The sequence below is a fragment of the Mustela lutreola genome, chromosome 3 (genome assembly GCF_030435805.1).
Source record: "Mustela lutreola isolate mMusLut2 chromosome 3, mMusLut2.pri, whole genome shotgun sequence".
Taxonomy (NCBI): Eukaryota; Metazoa; Chordata; class Mammalia; order Carnivora; family Mustelidae; genus Mustela; species Mustela lutreola.
Genome location: NC_081292.1, coordinates 147,421,562 through 147,445,009, shown reverse-complemented (window position 1 = coordinate 147,445,009; position 23,448 = coordinate 147,421,562). Strand labels below are relative to the sequence as shown.

General features: G+C 35.0%; 1 protein-coding gene across 1 annotated transcript in view; it reads left to right on the top strand.

Moving 5' to 3' along the window:
• Positions 1–23,448, top strand: part of B3GALT1 (beta-1,3-galactosyltransferase 1) — a 534,182-nt gene that overhangs the window by 179,048 nt on the left and 331,686 nt on the right. The window contains exon 2 of the mRNA XM_059167119.1: positions 380–484. The gene's annotated coding sequence lies outside the window, so the exon portion shown is untranslated. The remainder of the gene's footprint in view (positions 1–379; positions 485–23,448) is intronic.

Sequence of the window (23,448 nt, the reverse complement as noted above, 5' to 3'; positions counted from 1 at the left end):
CAGGACTGGCTAAGCCTAACAATTTTTAACTTCTTTCGCAGAAAAGATTTGCTATTACTAATGAAACCAAAGAATAAAATTGTGATCTAGGGAAAGGAAGTAAAGAATCATGAAAAATAGTTAATATGATGTTGTAACAAGGAAAGACACCATTCATTCAGACGTGGATGAGGGGGAGATAATAAATGATTTAAAGGAAGAAAATTCTTTCTTCAAGTTAAGTGTTCTGTAAATGCTGATTATTTTGTACAAGATGGTTTGATGCAAGATATGTGGTAATTTAATGAAAAGGCAAAAAGTAATCTGAACAACTTGAAAAAGAATGTTAATGTTAGCTGAAGCATACCAAGGTTATTTATGTATTTTTCTTTCCCCTCAGACCCGGTAAAGACACTTCAAGAACTGCTCAGTTCCGGAGTGGAGGGATTGTGTGAAGACCCTGACGCTTTATCCTGAGACAAGGTGCAGAGGTTTTCCTTATAGGGTAAGAGACAATTCCTACTTTTGGTTTTGTGGTCTTTAAAAATTAACGGAACTGTGAGGTAAAATTAGGTGATATTATGTGAATACCACCAATGCTCTGAATTGTTTATAGCTTTGTAGCAGCCCATGCCTTGTATGTTTCATGTGAAATATGTTCAGAAATAATTCCTTGGCAGATATTATCGTTATGTTTAAAATAGGACGATATGTAGGCACAATGGAAATTACAAAGCACCAATCAGACCCTTTTGGATTAAACCATCTTTAGTGAAGATTCTCTTGTCGGGTGCTTCTCGGCCTTTTTCTTATCATACCCACATAGAAAAGGACAATCTTCCCGTGATACACTACAGAGGCTGTTTACTACCAGAGACCGCTGGCACTGGTAATCAGATGCAGAGCAGCTCCAGGGCTGAAGGGCTTGAATCCTAGTACATCTCTAACCCGTTATCAGGGGAGCTCTGCTGGAGAGCAATAGAAACTTTCCTTTCTGAAAATGCTAAGTTGTCCCCAGCTTTGTCTGCATCTCAGTGATTGGAGTCTGGGTTTAGAAGAGTTTTTCTTAAAGGAAAAAAAAACAAAAAACAAAAAAAACTTTAGGTCCCAAATGTTCACATGAAGTGAATTTGACTAAAGATTGACCAATATCTGTGATTTTGTATCTAGAAAATTGAACCTAAAATATCTTCTCCATCCTTTCTATGAGTACAATGATAAAGAAACTCTCTCCTAGAGAACCCACGGTTACATTTCAATTCTGGCAAGGGTCCTTGTTGTCCTAGGGCTCTGAGGAAGTTGGCATAAGACAAAATCTGCCCTAAGAGTCACGAGGGCTCCCCATAGTCTGACGTGTGCATAGCTTAGGTCAGACTTCAATATTTGGTCTAGGTTGGGTAAATCCAGTTAGTTGTCTTAGTTATCATTTAAAAAAGCAATTAAGTGTTCAACAGATTTTGGGCCCTGATTCAAACCCATACCGAATATTACAGAATTATAGGTTTCCGGCTAATAGGACCTAGATATTCTCTGGTTATTTCTTCTGTGCCTTATTCCAATATCAGAGGTACCAACATAATTATGACCTTAAGAATAACTGGTAACAAGAGGGATGGGATGCTCATTTCTATGCCATCAACGACTGGCATAAAATACCCTTTGGTCACAATTCTAGAAGTTGTCTTATCTTACCCGGCTTTTTGTCTTGTTTTGGTTTGGCTTGGTATTAGGACCTTGGTTCTTAGGTTTAGTTAACAATTTTTTAAGAGCAGTTTTAGGTCTACAAAAAAACTAGGTGAAAACTATGGAGAATCCCTACATATCCTCCCTCGAAACAAACATAATTGCCCCTATTACTAATATCTTGTATTAAATGTATTAAATGTATAGTACAGTTGTTATAATTAATGAACCAGTATTGGCAGGTGCCTTATTATTCATTAAAGTCCATTACTTATGAATTTATTCTTTATATTGCACATTCTTAGGGTTTTGAAAAATGTATAATGACATATTCCCCTTGTTGCTATATCATATAGTATAACGTATAGTACTGTACAGTGCATTTTATGGAAAATGCAGAATACTTTGACCACCCCCAAAATTTTGTGTACTTTCCCTATTTGCCCTTCCCTCCGCTCACTGAAACCCCGGCCACTTCGGATCCTTTTGCTACTTCCAGAATTTTGCCTTTTTAAGGATGTCTCATAATTACAATAAAACAGAAGATAGCCAGTTCCTACTGGATTCTTCCACTTAGCAATATTTCACTTAGCTTTTGACTTTCTTCCAAATGTCTTTTTTGTGGCTAGGTAGCTCATTTCTTTTTATTGCTGAATAATACTCCGTCGTATATGTGTACCGTCGTTTGTTTATCAGGTTGTTATTGAAGGACATCCTGGTTTCTTCCAAGTTTGAGAATAATGAAAAAAAGAACTGCTCTGAACATTTTTCTACAGACCTTTGCATGGTCTTAAGTTTCAGCTCATTTGGGTATATGTCCAGGAGTGTGATTACTGGATCATATCGGTATGAGTACCTTTAGTTTTGTAAGAAACCTCCACACTGCCTTTCAAAAGGGCTGTGTCATTTAGTATTCTCAATGAATGAGAGTTCCTGTTGCTTTGTAACCTTACCAGAATTTGGTTTTGTCAATGTTTTGAATCTTAGCTATTCTAATAGGTGGGTAGTGTTTTCTCATTGTCTTAGGTTTTTAATACAATTGCAAAAGAGACTGTGACTGCCCAGAATACTCTGGACACTTAGCCACTAGAAATTTCTTTAATATTTACTTGGTAATGAAAATGATTAGGAGTATGGGTTTTCCTATGATAACATCCACTGTGATAATGCATTTTTATGAGATAAGAGTGTGTGTACGCCTAAGTGTGTATTTATGTGTGTCTGTGTATCTGTGTATGTCTACTATTCTCTATTATACAAAGATAATAGGCAAAGGCTTTTCTAGTAATAACACCATTGAAATGGAATTAGGCAGAATAAATCAAAGATATTTTTGTTTCTAAAACTGAAATATGAGTATTCTATAGATCCTGATATTATAACAGGCTGTGCCTGATGTCGTATAAGTCTAACTTTCTGGCATGAGTAAGCCATTTCAAATCAGGTATTCCTAGTCTTTGTATTCAGTTAAATTCACCCATGTAGATAGAGCTAGAGAAAGGAATTCTTCATTATCATTCCAAGTTACAATTTTTCGATAGGCTTGGTTCATGTTTCTGCTTTAGATTTGATTATATTGCTTTATTTAAATATGTATGATGAGATAAACTTCCATTCTAGAGGGCTACTTTCTCAAGAATAAGGACTACTCTCATAATTCTAACTTTAAAACATACCACAATGCCTGTGTTAAAGAAAAAAAAAATCTCATGATACTTGTAAAGTAAGGAAGACTTTATTCGAGAGGGACTTTTTTTTTTTTTTTTTTTTTTTTTCAGAACAGAAGAGAGAAAGAGCTCAACTCCTAATACAACAAGGACAAGTAGAGATTTAGAACCAAGGATCAGGGTGTGGGATCAGTGGATGGAAAATTACCGGAGCTAGGGGAATTCTCACTAGACTGATTCAACAGGATTCTTACTAAGGCAGGCCAGGGGGATAAGATATGGAGGGTGGAGAATGAAGAATTTGATTGAATATCAAGGACAACCATATACCTAGGAAAGAGGATTTTCCCTAAACTAACTCAGCAGAATTCTTGCTAAAACTGGACTAAGCAGACCAAAGTAAGAACCCAAGGTCAGAGCTTACTTGAGAAGAAGATTCAGAGGAGCCTGGCATAGATTTGGTCCAGAAGAGAGTCATTGTCACCTGACACAATAGAATTTTAGTCAACACATATTATGTGATTATATAGGTGGATTTCCACCAGATACTATAGAAATCTATTAACATATTCCTAAAGACACAGGCAGGTATTGTGTCTTTAAGGAAAAAGTAAAAGAGGGAAATTACTCTAAATCTTGTAAATAATTTTGTGTAATACTCAAGACTAAGCTATAAGCAGAGCATGGGTTTGGTTAAAAAATTAAACAACTAATGTGTATGAACAGTTTCTAAGTGCAAAACAATCTCAAATGATGACAGAAATGCAGAGATAAAGTAGACATGTTCTTACTTTCTAAAAACAAGTTACTTTAGTGGGAAAGGGTTGGGGGAGAAGGGAAGGGGAATTGTATTAGTGATAGAGATTAAACATATATACAAATTTAATAGGGAAATAGAATAAAATGTATCTTAAATCTAGGATGTACCTTAAATTGGACTAAACTTTAGGTTGCAAATTCATTGTATAGTATCATAGTATAGGGAAGCCTGGTTTTCTAAACATGAGCACGCATAAAAGTTACCTTGAGTCCTTGTTTAAATTTCATGTTCTTGGGCCCTATACCTCAGTATCTGAATAGTTTGAAGGATCAGTGATTTTCCACCTCTTTTCTTTTTCAAGATTTATTTATTTATTTGACAGAGATTACACATAGGCAGAGAGGAAGGCGGGGGGGGGGGGCAGGCTCCCTATTGAGCAGAGAGCCTGATGTGGGGCTCCATGCCAGGACCCCAGATCATGACCTGAGCTGAAGGCAGATGCTTAACCCACTAGGCCACGCAGGCACCCTGATTTTCCACTTTTAACAGGTAATCCAGGTTGTTCTATTACAGAGATCTGTAGACCATGCTTTAAAGAACCCTGATCTGTACCCTTTATATTTTCCTCCCTGTTGTATGGTTGATGTTAGAAAGTACTCCCTGAGAATAGAGTGATAGGGAGATGAACCCAAATATACGAATCAAAAGAATATGCCAACAAGATTAACTTCATGGCCCCTTACAGTGGTGTATTTGGAGGAGGATTGTCCTACAAGTCTAAAAATGAGAAAGCAAACAAATCAGAGAGACCAGCACAAAAACTGAAGTCAAGCTTAAAACATTTTAAGAAAGAATGAAATGCATATTTTGTAAATAGAGTAAATATTTTCTAAATAGATAAAATATATAGTATAACTATATCAATATTCAATGAATTGTTTATTTTAAAGATATGTGTTATGATATTTATAACCATAGGGGAAGTGATAAATACCCAAGAAGTCCAAAAGTGGGGGAATGACTAAGTTAAATAGTATCACTACCCCAATGTAATATTATTTTCACTGTTTTAAAGGATGATGTTATTTAGAAAGTATCTGATATAATGTGATATAAAAAATGAGAAATGATATGACTGTTTCTGCATAATATATGTAGGTATATATGGTGAAATTTCAGGTGTTTTGAATTCTAAAAATTTTGTCAATATTAATATGGTGTTCACAAAATCAAATACTAGAATCTGAAACCTTGAAGAGATAGATCAATAATATCTGGAATTGGATGCTTTGGTGATGAATTTTTAATAGTTAAGAGTGAATAATTTTTCCTTTTTGCCAGACCCACCATCTTCCAGTAATTTGCCAAAATAACCAACACAGAGGGAAGAGGAGAGACATGCACCATATATTCTCTAGGTCTTTTAGAAAACATGGGGTCATTCCTTTGGCTATATAGATGCCAATCTGCAAGAAAGGCGTTATAGACATAGGAGAAGAGCACTGTTCAAAAAGGAACATCATACAAATGCTACCATGTGTTACCCAGCATACTGTTGGCAATGTTGTAAACACACAAGGGCAAGATTCTTGTCAAGAGAACTAATGTATGTCCTGAGCATATTAAGCACTCTAACAGTCTAGATAGCTTCCTGAATCATGCGAAGAAGGAAGTCAAAGAGAAATGTTCCTGGGTTCAACTAAAGTGCCAGCCTGCTCCATCCAGAAAAATACACTTCGTAAGAAAAAGAAGACCAAGCTGCTGGAATCCATTCCCTATGACTCCATGGCTTGATAAGTGACAAAAAAAATTAAAAGGCCCTGGACTATAAAAATGTTACTTTTAGTTGAGAAGAAGTGTGGTATGCCTTCCCCTAAAGAAATATTTAAGACCAAAGAACAGTGACAACAACAACAATTTTTAAGAACACACACACAGAAAAACCTAAATAATTTTTAAGTAAAAAGGTGTTTTGAAATTCTGTTGTTATTATTAAGCTCCAGGTAAACTGTAAAGCAGTGATACCCCATCTGGCAATTCTTAGAATCATTTAAAGGAATTTTTGAAAATATGAATTCCTTAGATAAGTAGTTAAGGTTTTGCAAATCTGAGTTTAGCTTTGGAATCTGAATTATTGAATATTATATTGATGGCCTTATTGATTAGCAAAGTTTGGTGACCACTATTGGGGGAAGACCATTTGTCTTCAGGAATTTCTACAATGATCAATATAGGCCAAGAAAATTCAAGTAAAAAATAATGTCAAATTCTAGAATGTTTAATGTATACGATATAGCAAATAAAGTAGAAGTTCAGGGGAGGGGAAGAATAACAAGAGGATTTTTGGCAGAAAACTTCTTGAACAAGAATCTCATAAGCATTGGAGAGGTAGCCTAAATGCTGGATAAATCGTTATCATCTTAGCAACCTTGATGTTAAGATGAGGAGTGATGACACTGCGGAACACTTAGAGATGGCAGTAGTGCATTTGGCCCGTTGAGGATGTCAGCTCTTTTACCAATCCCGAAGTATAAGCCCTACAACCTTTTCCTGGGCCTCTAGGAAAAGGCTAGTCAGGATAGTCAGGCTTTCCTCTCAAGCTGGCTCTTGGTTTTGAGGCAAGGGCTGACTCCTGGCTGAAGAAGATTTTCAGCACTTTAGGGTGGGAAGTCACGTGAAGTCTGTAAATCATTGTTTCCTAAGGTGAGGAAAGCACACCAGAATATTTGTGCAAACACAAAATGTTTATTACTTACGTTTATTAAAAGGAATTGTGGCTTTTAAAAGACAGAGAATCAATCACAGAGTAAGTTGAAGTTGAACTGTTATAAATAGATATGATTTGCTTTCCCAGGGCACAAAAGGTACAAATGAGAGTCATTTCAGTGATGGGGACCTCATACACCTAAGTCTTTCTTTTGTGGACTCAATTTCTTCTTTAAGAACAAATGCTGTTGTTTAAACTTACATTCCTTTAGCTTTATGTTTCCTAAACTGACAGTAAATTCATTTTATTCCACATGGGACCTAAGAGTAGGAGGTCAACAAATATTTTGTAAAAGAAAAAAGTCAATAGCAGCTTGACTAGAGTCGACAGAGGAATGGGCATAGGTGAGGCTGGATGTGACTGATAGTCATACTGAGCAGGACGTCAAGTCCCACTATGAGATATTTTGACTTGGCCTTACAGTGAAGGTTTCCGAGAAGGATAATGAGAAGATAAATGTGAGTTTTGAGGAAGAAAATCAGCCAACAGTAAAGAAGATGGATTAAAGAGAGGAGGAACAGGAAATGCAATTAGCATGTTAATTAGCTAATTACCATGAAAGGAAACCTGGATCAGGCTGTTGGCAGTAAAAAGAAAAAGAAGGTAGATAATAGTGAAGTTTTTCAACTCAATTAGAGTAATATTGATTAATCACCTACTAAGTGCCAATCACTGTTCTAGGCTACTGGGACATCAAGTGAACAAAATAGAGCATATATTCTGTCAGGAAAACGAATATAAGGTGCAATAACAAATAAATATAATAAATAATAAGCTTATATATACATGTATTTGTATATATAATATTTGAAATTTTAAATGCTACAGAAAAATTAAAATTTGAACAGAGTAAGGGGGGCAGGAGTTTGTGATGTTACATTGGATGGTCAGGGAAAGCTTCCCTGAGGAGTGTTAAGTTGGAGGATGGTGAGAGGGTGAGGCTATCCCTGAGGGAAGAGTCTTTCAGGTAGAAGGAAAAAGAAAGGCAAATACCCTAAGGTGGGGATATGTCACTAATAGCCACATTTTGAATTTAAAATCTATCCCAAGGCAAGATGCTCAATTGGACCACTCACCAAGCACTGAAAAGGAAGATTTTGCTGGGGAAAAGTATCTTCATCCTTTGCAGTTCTGCTTTAGGCCAAATTGGATTAAGTTTCAAAAGGAGAAAAGAAATAGAGTGAATTAGGGAGTCAGCCTTGGGCCATGCCCACAGTGAAAGTCAGTGAGAGAAAAAGAAGGTGATAGGAGAAGTCAAGAGAGAAACCAGGATCTTGTTTGTCCTTATGTTGTAGGAAAGAACATTAGGGTTCAAGACTGATAGCTAAGAAATAACTCTTGAGATGTCTTTGCTGCAAAAAGGTGATTCTTTTATTAAAGCACAGGGGACAGGACCCCTAGGCAGAAAGAGTTTCAATGGGGTCATGAGGAGTGGCCCTTTATATACTTTCAAGTTGGGAGGGGTTAGGGATAGCATAGTCTCTAAAGAATTTTGGAAGTGAGGTTTCAGGGACCTTGAGGGGGCTAGCTATTGTTGGGAAAAGTCATTTACTATGGTCTAATAAAACCTTAGTCATGAATCCTTCAGATGTATATTGGTGGGCCATATGCTTGGGAGGCGATTGCTAACATGTATCTTGGGGGTTTAGAAATAAAGGAAATTTCCAGAATAATTTTTACATTAAAGTAAACTTACAATATCCTGGAGGGGTGGGGGGTACAGGCTAGGATTGCCTTTTGTACATAGCAAAGTATGTATGTCACTCTGCCTATTTCAAGGACTTGTCGATGGGCTAAAGGTAGAAAAGAAATTTAATAATTTTTCTTCTGCCTTTGTTTCTCACATCATTTATAGTTGTATTAAGAGGGATTGGCTAAGAAAAGCAGACCCCCAGGTAATAAATGCTGCAAAAAGATTAAGGAGAATACAGACTACAGAAACAAACAAACAAACAAAAAATAGTGGGGTTCAAAGAAGGGGTATTGGGGTTACTAAGTCCATTGATGACCTTGGAGGGAGAAGTTTCAGTCGTCTTTGTTAGCATGGGGTTATAAAATACCCAACTGATCATGTTTCCTATGCTAAGAACAAGGGAAAATCTGTGTTCTTAAGAATTGGTAGTATCCTAGGTGAGCTGATTTTCAACAATCCATTAAAGATATTTTAATAATGTTCTGAAGTTTATCTTTGATAAAAAGTGTTGACAAGTTTGAAAGAGCAAAATGGAAATGTGTTAGGCTTCAAACTGAGGATGTATGTAACTTCTCCTTCCCCTTTGCTCTTCCAGTCTGCTCTGATTTCATAACAAAGCACAGTATTGACATGTTAAAGAATTGAGGTCTTCGCATGCTTTGCTGGGGAGATGCTGCAATACTTCTCAATTTGCAGAAATTCTCTGGTCTGAAGTATAGCTTTCCTCAGGTCTTCACCAGAGCTTGTATTTTATTAATGCATCAGGTCTTTTTCTAGGACACAGTGATGTGGTGGTTTTAAAAGTCTAACAGAAATATATGGTTATCCTAGGGTTAAAAGGGGAGTCTGTCAATATTTGGTAGCCTTTTCAGTAGCTTCCTTATTGGAATTTATTTAAAGATTATAAGCATTAAAACTTAGCAATAAATAGTGATTCAATACACTTATGTTAAATGTTAATGAAAATGTATAGATGTCAGGGGTTTATAAAATTGGTACGGTCAGACGTGCTTCCTGGTTCCTGTGCTATGACCTAGAATTCATTCTTTAAGACATCTTTTTATGTTACATAGTGAGCTTATCAGAAAAAGTGCTTTGAAAGCAGTGGGAGATTAGCCATTTAAAGAATGGGAAAAACATCTTAATATAAGAAAAAGGGATGGATTTGTTATTCCAGAAAACAAACAAGAAGTGTGTTAAAGTTGATGTGATAGGTGGTGGAAGTAATTTGGAATATCAGGGTCAATGGTAAGGAATTCTGAACATCAGGTTCATATTTAAAGTCAGTCTCTTTGCCCTTGTTCTCTTCTTGCCTCTTCCTTCCAGAGTCCCATCATCCTATGCCTATTAAAACCTGCTCTGGAGAGGCACATGGGTGGTTCCGTTGGTTGAGCAGCTGCCTTTGGCTCAGGTCACGGTCCTGGAGTCCCAGGATCAAGTCCCACATCAGACTCCCTGCTCTCCTGCTGACTTCTCTCCTTTCATGCTCTCTCTTTCGCATTCTCTCTCTTTCTCTCAAATAAATAAATAAAATCTTTTAAAATTTTTTAAAAAAATAATAAAACCTGCTCAGGAAAGGGCTCCCTGTCAAGTATTTTATAACGTCATATGAATTTAAATCAGTGTGTTACTTCTTCCAAGTGTATTTACATTTTCAACAGGAAAGGAAGGCTGTGTCTCCATTTTAAATATTTACAAATCAACCTGCTTGGATCTGTATGAAAGACCTGAGAGATTATATGGGTCATTTTTTGACTTGGCAGTGCATTTTTGTATATATTTTTGTTAGCATTTTATAGCAAAAGAACTGTATGTTTCCCAAAATTGAACATAATGAGATTTTCATTGCTTTTAATTAACCTGCCGTTTCCCCCCTAAACTCCACAATTAATTTGGCTAAATTGGTTAACAAACAAAAAGTTGTAACTACACTAGTTGCATATTGCTTTTGCTTTGTGCTGTTTGTTGCTTCCATCATTATTTTCACCTTAGAAAAATCTTAAAATCTGCATTTTATATTCTGTGATAAAAATCACCATTTTGTCCTTGAAGGCATTTTCCCAGAAATGATTTTTTAAAAGGTAGGACTATTGGCTTCATTTCTTGGAAGAGAAGAACGTCACTTAGAGTAGTAGTAAGATAGTAATCTAGTATATTTGGTACTATGAGACTCAAGGATTTAGCAATAAAAAGAAATCTTCACTGAAGAAAAAAATTGGCATATTTTGTTAAGAGGAAAAGAGTTGAATTGCTATCTTTGACTGCAAATCTGGCAACACTAAACGTAGTTACTTAGAAATAAAAGTTTTCCTAAAGCTTTTTACTTAAATTAGTTATTGTAATTGCATCAATAACAGAATTCTTAATTTTTTTATGCACAGAAGTATACAGGTTTTTTAAAAAATCATATAATATCCCCAAATACTTAAGACATATGCTTTATAGAAGCAGTGTCAAGAGTTCAGAAACACCAGAAGTAAAACCAATGAATCACCAAAGTAGTAATTAGTACAAGTTTATTGTAACACACCAAAAAGACAGTCTGCAGACTGGGAACCCTCAAACCAAGACATGGAATGAGGCTCAGGGGGATATAAAGCAATTTATATAGTGAGAAAGCACTGACTGTTTATTCATCACTGTGATTAGTTATCATATCAGAGTTTTCTTAAACAATAGGGAATGAAAATGGGTCAATGCTTGCCACATAACATCCTTGAGAAACAGTCTACATTTTGCTTGTGATTTCCCAAGATATAAGGAAGAAAGGACCCAGGTCAGGTTAGTCTTGTGAAATAAGCTCAATTAAGCTTTACTTATATGACTAACTGGTTTTGTCTGTTCAGGAAATCTTCAAGATTAATCTCTGCCTTTTTGTACTTGAACCATTGCCCCTTTTGGTTATTCCCTGAGCAGGCTGAGAGCATGACCAAGCAGCATAGCATTATTCTCTGTTACTACCTACCCTTGATGTAATCAGATTGAAGAATCACACATCCCTTGTTTGCATTCATCATGCCGGAAGACCTTGTAGTCCCCGGCTTCATCACTTGTGTGGCTTTTGTTGATTTGCTCTATTTCTCTGATCCTGATGGATGCCATTAGGCAAGTGAGGGGCTGCCAACAGGCATTTAAAACCCTCAAGGTGATACAATGCTCTAGAGAGTTCTGTATGGTGAGTATAAGGAGAAAAATAGCAAAAGATTGAAACATTCACCAGAGGACAGCTTCTCACCAGATAAGATTTAACTAATTAAATGTCTCAAATGGGTTATAATGTTTGAAAAAGTGATTTGTATAGGCACAATGTGATGTGTTGGCAAGCCTCCTTATGCTTACTCAGGACAAGATGAACACTAAGGTTTCTTAATTTTAGGAGATATTTTGCAGTGAGCTTCTGCCTAAATTAGGCCTGTATATGAGAGGAGCAATCAGGTATTTTAATGAGAGATGTTTTTTATGGAAACAAAAGAAAAAGCTTTATAGTCTGAGCAATTTATAAATACAGTTTCTGAGTTTGGAGAGCAGCCAGTTGAGATTTCTAGACGTGTGGTCCTAAAGCATCTTCAGATGGGCTGAGAGCAAGCAGGGACGATCAGACAGATTTTCCTGGTTTGCAGTGTGAATGTCTCTGGTGATCTTTCTGAGTGTCTGCATAGCAACAGGCGTGAAGATTGTCCACACCTCAGCTGTTATGGTGATTTCTCAGAAGTTTATATCAAGTTGTCCAGCTTTAGCTTACATGGCTTCAAGAAAAAGACAGTTTTAGTTTCATAGTGATTCCAAGTTGAAAGAGTGGGAGAAAACTGGAAATGTTAGTTTGAAAGATTCTAGCCAAATATTGGAGGAAACTAGAAGTCAGGATCCTGTCCAGTGTGTAGGAGAAAACAAAACCTCAAGAAATATTAACAGCAGTAGAATCTGATATCCATGAAAGTGCATTACTGAAATATAATTTTTCTCTTTATAATCATCCCCATTTCTATTAAAGATAATCATAGTAAGACTAATTTTTTTTCCAAAGATTTTATTTATTTATTTGACAGAGGGAGAGATAGTGAAAGCAGAACACAAGCAGGGGAAGTGGGAGAGGGAGAAGAAGGCTCCCGGCTGACCAGGGCGCCCTATGTGGGGCTCAGTCCCAGGACCCTGGGATCATGATCTGAGCCAAAGGACTGTGCCATCCAGGTGCCCCAAGATTAATTTGTTTGCAAATTAAGACTGATTTCAGTAAACTTGCCCAGGCTACTATTATTAGGGTGCAAGAATAGCGACTGACCATATAGTGCCTTAAAATGTACTTTGCTAGCACTTTTCATAGACTATCTCAGATTGGAATCCCAAATCCTCTCAAGACTAGGAAGCCACCCCAAGGATTTGCCCAATTGTGCCCCGTTACAAGGAGAACAGATTCATATTGAACTTACGTCTATGTATCTATTGTGGTAAAAAATAAGAATATTTAATAAGAGTTTCTGAATTCTGGAGGGATCAGGTAAGGAAAAAAGATGTTTTTCAATCTTTGTTACAAAGATACACCTAACCAAATTGCTGTCAGTTATGGGTAAATTAACAGGGAGTAGAAAAGGCCTAATGAAAACCTGATTTGTTTCCAGATCTGGAAACAAAATATTAAAGAACTAGTAATACTTTAAATGTGGCCATCAAATTTACAGTCATTTTCATCAGTTCAGTCAATGTTGTATAATTTTTGTTTTGTTTCATCTTGACCTGGCAGCTTTATGAATCAATCAGGTTTTCATTAGAATTTTAGAAATTCTTAACCAGTTGAGAATATGACCTTAAAGTTATAAACCTGCGATTTAGAGTTCTTACTGGGGTCTTTTCTAAGAATCTTCTTGATGATGAAGCACTTCTTTTTTTCTATTTAAATTCAATTACCAACATATAGTACATCATTAGTTTCAGATGTAGTGTTCAATAATTCATCAGTTGCATACAACACCCAGTGCTTTTGCCAAATAGTTGATTGTAAATGTATTCAGAGAAGTAAAACAATAACTCATTATGAGTGACAAAGGACTTTTAAAGAGCCATGGTTGAATATCTAGTAAGAGCTATATCTAGTAAAAACTCTCTCTCTCTCTCTCTCTTTTACACACACACACACAATGTGTAATTGCACACAATGCAATTTATGAGTAAGTTTGTTTTTTGTGTGTGATTTACAGTAGTATAAGGTAATAGCTGGAATTGTGACTAATGACATCAAATTTTTAAAAGAATTTTATAGAATTTTGAATTACTTATTTTAATGGTATATATGTCCCATATAAATATGATCTAAGAAAGTTAAACATTACTTATTATTTGACAATGTTCCTCATGCAATTTAATATATCAAATAAGCTTCAATAAACTAACTTTTCTTTTTTATTTCATTCAGATTTGATTTGAGGAAGTTTGTTTAAAATGTCAAATGATTTTTTGAAATGTCAAAAGATGTAAAATACTTCTCAAATAGGATCACAGGTCTTTGGGAGACGATACTTCCATTATCCATTCCACCAAAGTGAAATTAAAAGATGTCAAAGGCAAATAAATTTACATAGTTATATAACTAACATGGACAACTATAGAACTTAGCTCTTTTAATCGAGAAGACTTAATGTTGTTCTTTAAGGAATCTAAGAGCCAATAAAGGCAACATGAAGCGTAGGAAATTATTTTCATAAGGCACAGTACCTTTGTTTCCTAGGCAGTTTACATTAGAGGTAAAGAAAAATTTTTGTTTACAGTTTCTTGTTAAGAGCAGACTGATGATCTAAAATAAACTTTGTCATCTTAACAGAGAGAAAAGCAAATTATAATTTTGTATCAGTATATTTTGTTACTAAGACTCCCCTGTTCCTTTTTATCTTTTTAACTTAAATCCATTCCCATCTCAGCTTGACTACATATAAATTCCCTTCTGAAGATCTGTTTTTCTCAAACCTACAACTTTCTGTATCTTTGCAGTTTTTGTCTTATTTTTTTCTTTTCTTATTCTGGAACAACAATATCACTTTAAGGCAAAATTACTTTCTTTTTTCCTTTACAAATAAACAAAAGAAAAACAAAAAAATTCCATGTCTTTCATATCTTCCTTACCCCCCAGTATGCCTTATCCACTTTTCACGTACATTCATTTTCTTTCACCCTTAAGTAAGCAATTGTGGATTGACAAATTTATAATTATATTTCATAATTTCTAAATTTATATTCTACCACCTAGTAAATTCTTCAATGTGGCATAAAACATGTTTATTAATAGACTCGACTATCTTTTAGCTATCTAAAAAATTAAAAAGCCAAAAGTAGAGGTACTTATGTTTATCATTTAATGTTTATCTTACTTGGAAATTATTTAGATATTCAATGAATATTCATTATTTAGTTTAATTTAGTATAAGCTTTTATTTGTATTTATTTAAATTACCTACTTTTAACAGTTTTGCTTGGATTAGATATTGAACAGCTGTTATTTTCAGCAGTTTTTCTTGTTGACCAATTTTGAAGACATAGATAGCCTGAGCTTATTTGATTAGAAAAGCTAGGTAGAAAAAGTTGTGTGTTTCTATTGCATTTAATATTTACAACTCTGAACTCATGCCTGTTTATTAAACCCACAAACTTAATCTAGTTTTTATTTATCAGAGATTACCCTAGATCATTTAAACTTGAAAAACATTTGGGCTAGTTTCTATATTTTTGAAAGTTTTAGGAATACTTAATTTATAAAAGTGCTCTCTTTTTCCTTTATGCCAATTAAATGGATCTCTTTACAAATTAGTTCAGCAGTATCATCTGGAGGTAGAAAAATATCATATATTTACAACATACATCAAAAAATATCATATATTTTGGGGCACCTGGATGGCTCAGTGGGTTAAGCCATTGCCTTCGGCTCGGGTCATGATCTCAGGGTCCTGGGATCGAGCCCCGCATCGGGCTCTCTGCTCAGAAGGAAACCTGTTTCCCCCTCTCTCTCTCTGCCTGCCTCTGTTTGTGATCTCTGTCAAATAAATAAATAAAATCTTTTAAAAAATCATATATTTACAACATACCTCAGGTAGACTAAGTTATAGTTACCTGCTCAGATGGCCAAAGAGTTTTTACTTAAGATTTTTTATTTACATGCAGCAAGAATCTTTTCAAAGCTATTTTCAAAGTAATTGTTCCATTAGAAGCGTCTAAATACTAATTAAAGAATGCACTCCATTATCTCAAAGAAGTTTGGAATCCTCTCTTTTGAGGCTGCCCCTTAAGGTAGACTTATCTAAGTTAAAGTTTTTCTAACGTGGCCGCTACAGTTTCAAAAGTTCATTCATTTTCCAAAAAGGCAGAAGATGCTGATCTATAGGCCAGGTCAAACTCACTTTGCCTTTAGATTCCCAAAGAAACCTCACCTATGAGAAGCCATGTTTTCCATCAGTTTTCTCAAAAAACAGAGAGTTACTTACTTTTCCCCCATTTTGAACAGAATAGGACCAAGAATCTTCATTAAATAAGACACAGTTATGCACAAGAAAGTCAGAGAGCCCAAAATGCAAAGAAAACAGAGTATGGATCCAAGAGAGACCTATTCTGAAATTTCAGGGTTGGTAAGAAAGCAGAGGGCTCAGGGAGCTCAGGGAGGTACCAGCACCCGTTTGCTTACAGGCCTTGGAGTCATTGGGCATCTTCTCTGGATCCCACTTCTTATGCCATAAAATGTCAAAAGTTCAGAAATAACAGAAGTAAAACCAATGAACCACCAAAGTAGTAGTTAGTACAGGTTTATTGTATATATACCAAAAGGACAATCTGGAAGCCCTCAAACCAAAACACGGAATAAGACTCAGGGGAATATTGTTGTAAAGCAATTTATATAGCGAGAAATCAGTGACTTATTTCTTCACCGTGATTGGTTCTAATATTATAATTTTCTTAAACAATAGGGAATTCTTCAGTGGTAACCTCATACCAACTTTGAGAAACAGTTTAAATTTTGCTTATGACTTCCAGAGGTATTAGGAAGAAATGACCCAGGTCAAAGGGAGTCTTGTAAAATAAGCTAAACTAAGCTTTGCTTATATGACTAACTGGTTTGGTTTGATCAAGGAATTTTCAAGGTTGATCTCCATTTGTTTCTCACTTTAACAGGAGTAAGAAAGAAAACAACGTTTTATTAAAATATTCCAAAACTTGACATTAAAAGATGAAAAAAGCTATGTTTTCCCTTCCCTAGCAAAGAGCAGCGAAGGAACATTTGGGTAGAAGAAATAAGTGAACCAAGTGAGAATGCATGACTGGGTTGGAACTTAGAGATACCCTGATAAAATTCATTTATTTGCCCTACTACTAGAGTAGTTTAAATAAAACTTTGGGGATGCTGGGGTAGGAGTAAGAGGAGGAGAGAGAGAGACAGAGACAGAGACAGAGAGAAAACGTGTGTGTTTATGTGTGTTTAAGAGAGACAGTCCAGAAACAGACACAGAAGCAAGCTCAGAGGGAAGAATTTGAGTTCCAAGCAGAAGAAGATATTTGATTATCTTTCAAGTTTATGGTTTGACACTAGAAATGCCTTTTGTTGCTTTGGAAACATCATTTCACCTCTTGCATCCGAATTTTTCTGAGAAAAACATCCACTTAATGTCACAATAGCCTCGCAGGAACAATTTAATAGTTCCTGCTAAAAGCCTGTAAGAACTCTCAGTATAGAAGAGGCAGTTTTGCAAAGGCATTTGCAGCCTCTGTCAATCTTAATTTAACAGATTGAGAATTTGATGGATTTATTACCAAGCCATCAGTTGTACAGAATACAAGGCAAGAACAATTCTTTAGAAATTGTTAAAATGCTAGTTAAATAACGACCAGAAAATTGCAAGTTGACCTTCTTCAGTGGCATTTCTAAAATATGGCTTCAATATGCCCGGTTTTATTCCCCCACTTTAAATGATAGCTAATCAAAAAAAAAAAATTCCCATGGGGTGCCCTTGATGGGGTCTTTGGAGAAAATTCCCATCCTCTATATTTTTTTATGAGCTGTAGAATCTTCTCTTGATTTTATCTTATCTCAAAAATCTGGCTGTACCCATTACTAGAGTGACTGTAAGCATTTTGAGAAGTCCTGTGTCACACTAGGACCCCAGAGAAAACTTGATTTAAGAGAGGAAAAATGTCTATATTGTGCTTGGTATGAAAGCAGTATAAAAGTGAGAGTGTCTGTCTACAACTTCATTTTTGTAAGCTTCCGTAATTCTATAATACAATGCTCATACATGGATCTAAAGATGAATATGGCTGACAATCCCTTGGATGATGTTATTGGAACTTTGAATTCACTTGCTGATCCTAATTTATTCCTGGGGTAAGAGTAGAAATATCTTTTGACTAATGATTCAAAGGAAGGCATTGATCTCAATGAGGTAATTATATGATCTTTAATGATAGTTGATTGTTGAACCACAGTCCTTTTCTGATGGTATAGGTCTGTCATATTATCTGGGATAGTGAAACTGTTTCATGAGTTTGCTGCGAAATTCCCAAAGTAGAATAAAAATAGGACACCCTTTAAAAATTAACATTTAAGGAGTCAATGAGGTAAAAAACTTTATGATATATTTTAATAAATTAAAGTGCAGTGATTATAAAATTATTGTCCTTCTAAATAACTTTATAAGATATTATGTCATAGATGTAAATGAAAGTGGGCTTTGAATTTATAACACTGGAAAACACCTTAAACTCGATGTTTTGACTTATTTTTTTCTGATAATATATCTATTTATTAGCTCAAAATTTAAAAATATTTATATTAATATTACTTTATAGCTATAGTTAATATTATATTTTAGTAAAATTAATACATAAGGGCCAATAACTGTTTCTAGCTTTTAAATCTCAAGTTCTCCATCTTTTCCATCAAGGTTTTAAATATGTTAAAAAATTTCCTGATTTTCCTTTGAAGTTCATACTTTAAAGCAATAAAAAACACCGATACTTTTTATTTATAAAACAAAACCAATGTTTTAAACATTTGTGAAATAGATTACAGTTTCCTTAGTTGTAATGTAAATATAAAATTAATTAGCTCTTTTCCAAATTTGGAAAACTTTTGCCCCTAAAGACATCTCTCAGAAGTATTAATTCATTCATCCGCAGCAGCAAAAGAATGTCAATGAAGTTGAGCCACTAGCGTGCTACTTTTGCAGTAATTACATGCCTTCGACTTTACCTTGAACTGCTTGCTTATTTGTTGGCATTTAGCCTTCAAAGTAATGTTGAGCTTGAGTTGAGTACATGAATGAATTACATATGACATTTATGGCAAGATTCTAGAGTCTCATTTCCTCTCTAAACTCTTAAAAGTGTTAAATCCTTTGAAGCTTTAAGTGTCCTAATGAGATAAACTTGTCTTATATCATTTGTACATTACATTTTTCTTACTAGTTGCGTAAGATAGGGGCTATAGGTAGTTTTCGTTCATTCATTCAAGGAACATTTACTGACAATCTTTTTTGTTAAGGAGTGAACATGGTGATAAAGGCTTAAAATTTAGTAGTAGAGATATACACTAAACAACACATTTCACCTATCTATCTGTAGATACAGTTATGAGAAACAGCACAAAGAGAACAGAATGAAACAAATGCATATAATGGAATAGCTTAATATAGTCAGAGGGGTCATAAATCTCCAGAAGATAGGTAGTTAAAGAGAGGGGGAACATCCCAGGAAAAACAACCTGAACATTCTAGGGATATATGCCTTAGGATATTTCCTGGACAGAACTGGACAAAATTGTAGGGCCATAAATGTAATTAAATAAGATTTTAATATCTACTTTATAACATATAGATTAGTTTATGATAGTTTTAAAGTTAAGATTATTGATATACTGCCCACTAAAACTTCTTTTTTTTTTTTTTTAAGATTTTATTTATTTATTTGACAGACAGAGATCACAAGTAGGCAGAGGAGGCAGGCAGAGAGACGGGGGAGTAGGCTCCCTGCTGAGCAGAGAGCTTGATGTGGGGCTCCATCCCAGGACCCTGGAATCATGACCTGAGCTGAAGGCAGAGGCTTTAACCCACTGAGCCAACCAGGTGACCCTGCCCACTAAAACTTCTTAAATTTTTCTTCACAATCCTTCATCCTACCCAACCTCATGGATTGACTCAGCAATTACAAAAATATTTACAAGAACTGAATAGATCTGATGTGTGTTCATGGGTGATTATTTGTGAAAAATTCAAAGGTGTGTATACTTCAAGTCATGATCTACAGAGTATCTACTGCCACAAGGTTTCCCTTCACTTGACTGCCACCCAGGCTACTGCTGGTTCCTGAACACCTGCAAAAAGTAAAAAAAGCTTACTGCTTAGTTTTATTATGTTAGACTATTTAAAGCTTCCAATAGCTGATGTATTTTATGTGATAATGTCAAAATATAGTCGCTTAGCTTTAAAAACTCTTTATAGTCAATGTGATCTCCAACCTACATTTCCAGCATGTCCCTACTTCCCGACACAAATTCTATGCTTTGGCCAAAGTAGTTCATTTACTTTTCCCCTTAGGTACCCTAAGTTATCTCACTTCTAAGAAATCCCCTCCATTTAAAGTGTCTCTCCCCCAATTTCTCTTCTGCAAAAGCCTACTCAATCTTCATATTACTAACCACTTCATCCAGAATTATTTTATTTGAATTCCAAGTTTAGAAATTATACACATTCCCTAGTAACATTGCATATTCCTGGATGCCTATCTGTTTGGTAACACTTACAAAGCTGTAATTGCGTTCCTTGTGTTAAAATTTTTTTTTTAAAGATTTTATTTATTTATTTGACAGAGAGAGATCACAAGCAGGCAGAGCAGCAGGCAGAGAGAGAGGAGGAAGCAGGCTCCCTGCTGAGCAGAGAGCCTGATGCAGGGCTCGATCCCAGGACCCTGAGATCATGACCCGAGCCAAAGGCCCAACCACTGAGCTACCCAGGCGCCCCCCTTGTGTTAAAATTTTAAGTGCACTTTGTTTTCTTTATTTTGTACATAGGTTCCATTTACATAACTGTCCTATATTCTATGATAGTTTATCTTTAAATCCTTGAAGGCAAGGTGCTTTTCCCATATTCAGTATTCAATAAATGCATGTTGCTGTGTTGATGAAAAAGAACAGAGACTTAGCAATAAATACCAAGTAAAAGAACTACTGTATAATCATCACCAGCACTCTCTGGCTCCCTAGATTAAAATGCAGTAGGTACAATTTCATAACAGATTAATTGCTTCCAATCATGAAGAAGTTAAAATACGATCAGAATTTAGAAGCTATGCTGGAATCATAATGAAGTTTTCTAATTCTGTTCCAAGCCCACACATAGATTGTCTGCCATTGTTTAGCTTCCCTAATTTATTTAGTGGTAATCATTGTCTGAGATGGTGTAGAACATTGAATTGGAAAGGATGTAAGTCTAGCCTAGAATCCATGTCCTAGTATTAGTTATAGGTAGCTCAGCATTAGATATTGTGTACAATTATATGTCAACCATGAAGATAAGCACCAGCCGGTTTTCAGGACTTCAAATCATCTCAAATTTAAAGGCCTACTTTTTTTTTCTGTTATTACTGTGATTGGTTTTCATGGGAAGGCAAATTATAGGACTGTTTGCTGCAGACAGATACCTCTTTTCTCTTGAATTATTGATAAAGAAAAAAATAGGGAAAATGGCTTATCAGAAAGGAATAGGTTACTTCAATTTCCATTCAGCTCTAAATACCAGTTAACAGAAAATTTAGGGGATTTAGGAGCAAGTTAAATAACATGTGAAGAAGTGATTAACAGTGTGTAAAATAACAGAACATTCAAAAGATAAACGACCTTGGTTTTTTCCATCATATTTAATGGTGAAAACTGAAATCTTGCTGTCACAGCTTTTATTTCAAATTGTTCTTTCTACCACCTTGTACAGAAAAGGGGGAATGAAGGGAGGAGCAGTTAGTTACAAAAGCAGGCATGGGCCGTATTTGAGTTTTGATCTGAACAAATGAACAGCAAGAGACATTGAAACTTTAACATGAAGTGGATATTAAAGGGCATTAAGAATTTAAGAATTTTTTAGAGCTACTATAGTTTTAAAAAATGATTGTGTCTTAGAGAGACATATTGAGTGATTTCAAGTGAAATTGTGTGATATCTGGGATAAAAAAGCTTCAGAAAAAAGTAAATAAAGTAAAAAAAAAGGAGAAGTTGGATAGATGAACCCAAGTTAACAAACTTGTTGAAACTAGATTATATGTAATGAATAGGCTCATTATAATAATCTTTTTTTTATGATTGTGTATATTGGAAATGTCTATCATCAAGAGTTCAATATTTTTTGTAAAAAAAGAATTAAAAAGATACCATTAGCTTACAAATGTATAGTTTTTGCTTCAGTCTTAGTTCTACTGCTGCTACAAACTGATATGCTTTCCTACTATGCATGGTTTATTTTAAACTTTGAGAAAATTTTCAAAATTCATGTGTATTTTACTAGCTACTTTTTAAAGATATTTTAACCACATTTTAAAAAGGGTATCAATTATACAATTTTGGAAAAAATGTTTGAAACTGAATGAGTAAAATCATGGCAGTTTAAAAAAATATTTGTTTTTGAACATTAGAGGATTGTCAGCCAGTAACAATTCCCTGTGGGAAATAGGATGAAGGGCTGTTTTTTTCCTTTTCTTTCTGCCTTCCAATCTCTCTTTAATGTGTCCTATTGAACAAATCTAATTGGAAGCCATGGGGCAAAGGGGAAAGTAAGTTCAGAGTCCCAGCACCAACTTCACAGAGTGGAGTATAAATGAGTAAATTTCAGGCTAAGCTATAATAACAATAATTGGCCAGCAGAGTATCTGTTATTTTATGTGGTAAAGTTTAATCTGTATTATTTTTTTTATTTGTAGTCAAATAATATAAATGATATAGAATAATGATTAATAATGTAGACTTATAAAAAGCAGCCAAACCCCGGCTCCTCCCTGTGGAAATGTGGGTAAAATTACTGAAACTCTCCAAGCCACCATCTTTTCATCCATAACGTGGGAATAATCATCATATCTACTTCTTAAGGTAGTTTCTTCCCCTCTGTGATAAAAAGTTCATGAAATGTAAATGAGTAGCCTGGCTACATAGTACCTGGAAAATAAATGTAGAGTGCTATAATTTTTTAATGATCATCACCTTGCTATTGTTATCATCATTGTGACTTTTGTTTTTCACTTAAAATACACCAAAAGCTATTTTTAAAAGTGAGCATGAATATTTTGATAATTTAGCAACTGATTTGGTATTTTCGATATTGTCATCCACACAGTCATTTTACAAGTTATCACTCTTAATGCTATTGCATTTACTAATCAAAATAATAACTGAGGATAAAAATTATCAATGTCTTCAGCCTGCGCTAACCTAATATAGATTGGAAAATCTCAAGATGCATTAGAGCTTTTCCTCCAGAGGTAAGAAGATGCATGGATTTTGGCTAAATACCTCTAAACTTAATGTACATATCTACTTCAAAGGTTATTATGTCATTATACTTAAGGCCAATCAAGCATCCTAAAAGAAACACACTTGAGATGGAGAAGGTGCTCACTTCAGATTGTCCTCATATTTATGTTGGAGTTTACTATAAATTCTTAGTGACATGTCACTGAATAGTGTTAGTTAACACAGTCCTACTGATCAAGCATCATCTGAACAATCATCAGATGATAGTGAAGCACAAATCAAAATACTGAAAAGTGCCTCTGCAAATAGATTAATGTCTCAAAGATGATGTGAAGCTCTTCATTGTTTGGAGGATGTGAAGACACCTCCATTTTTGTTCCTTAGGATGTTGGCTTTATTTTTGATCTTATACCTTCAATTACT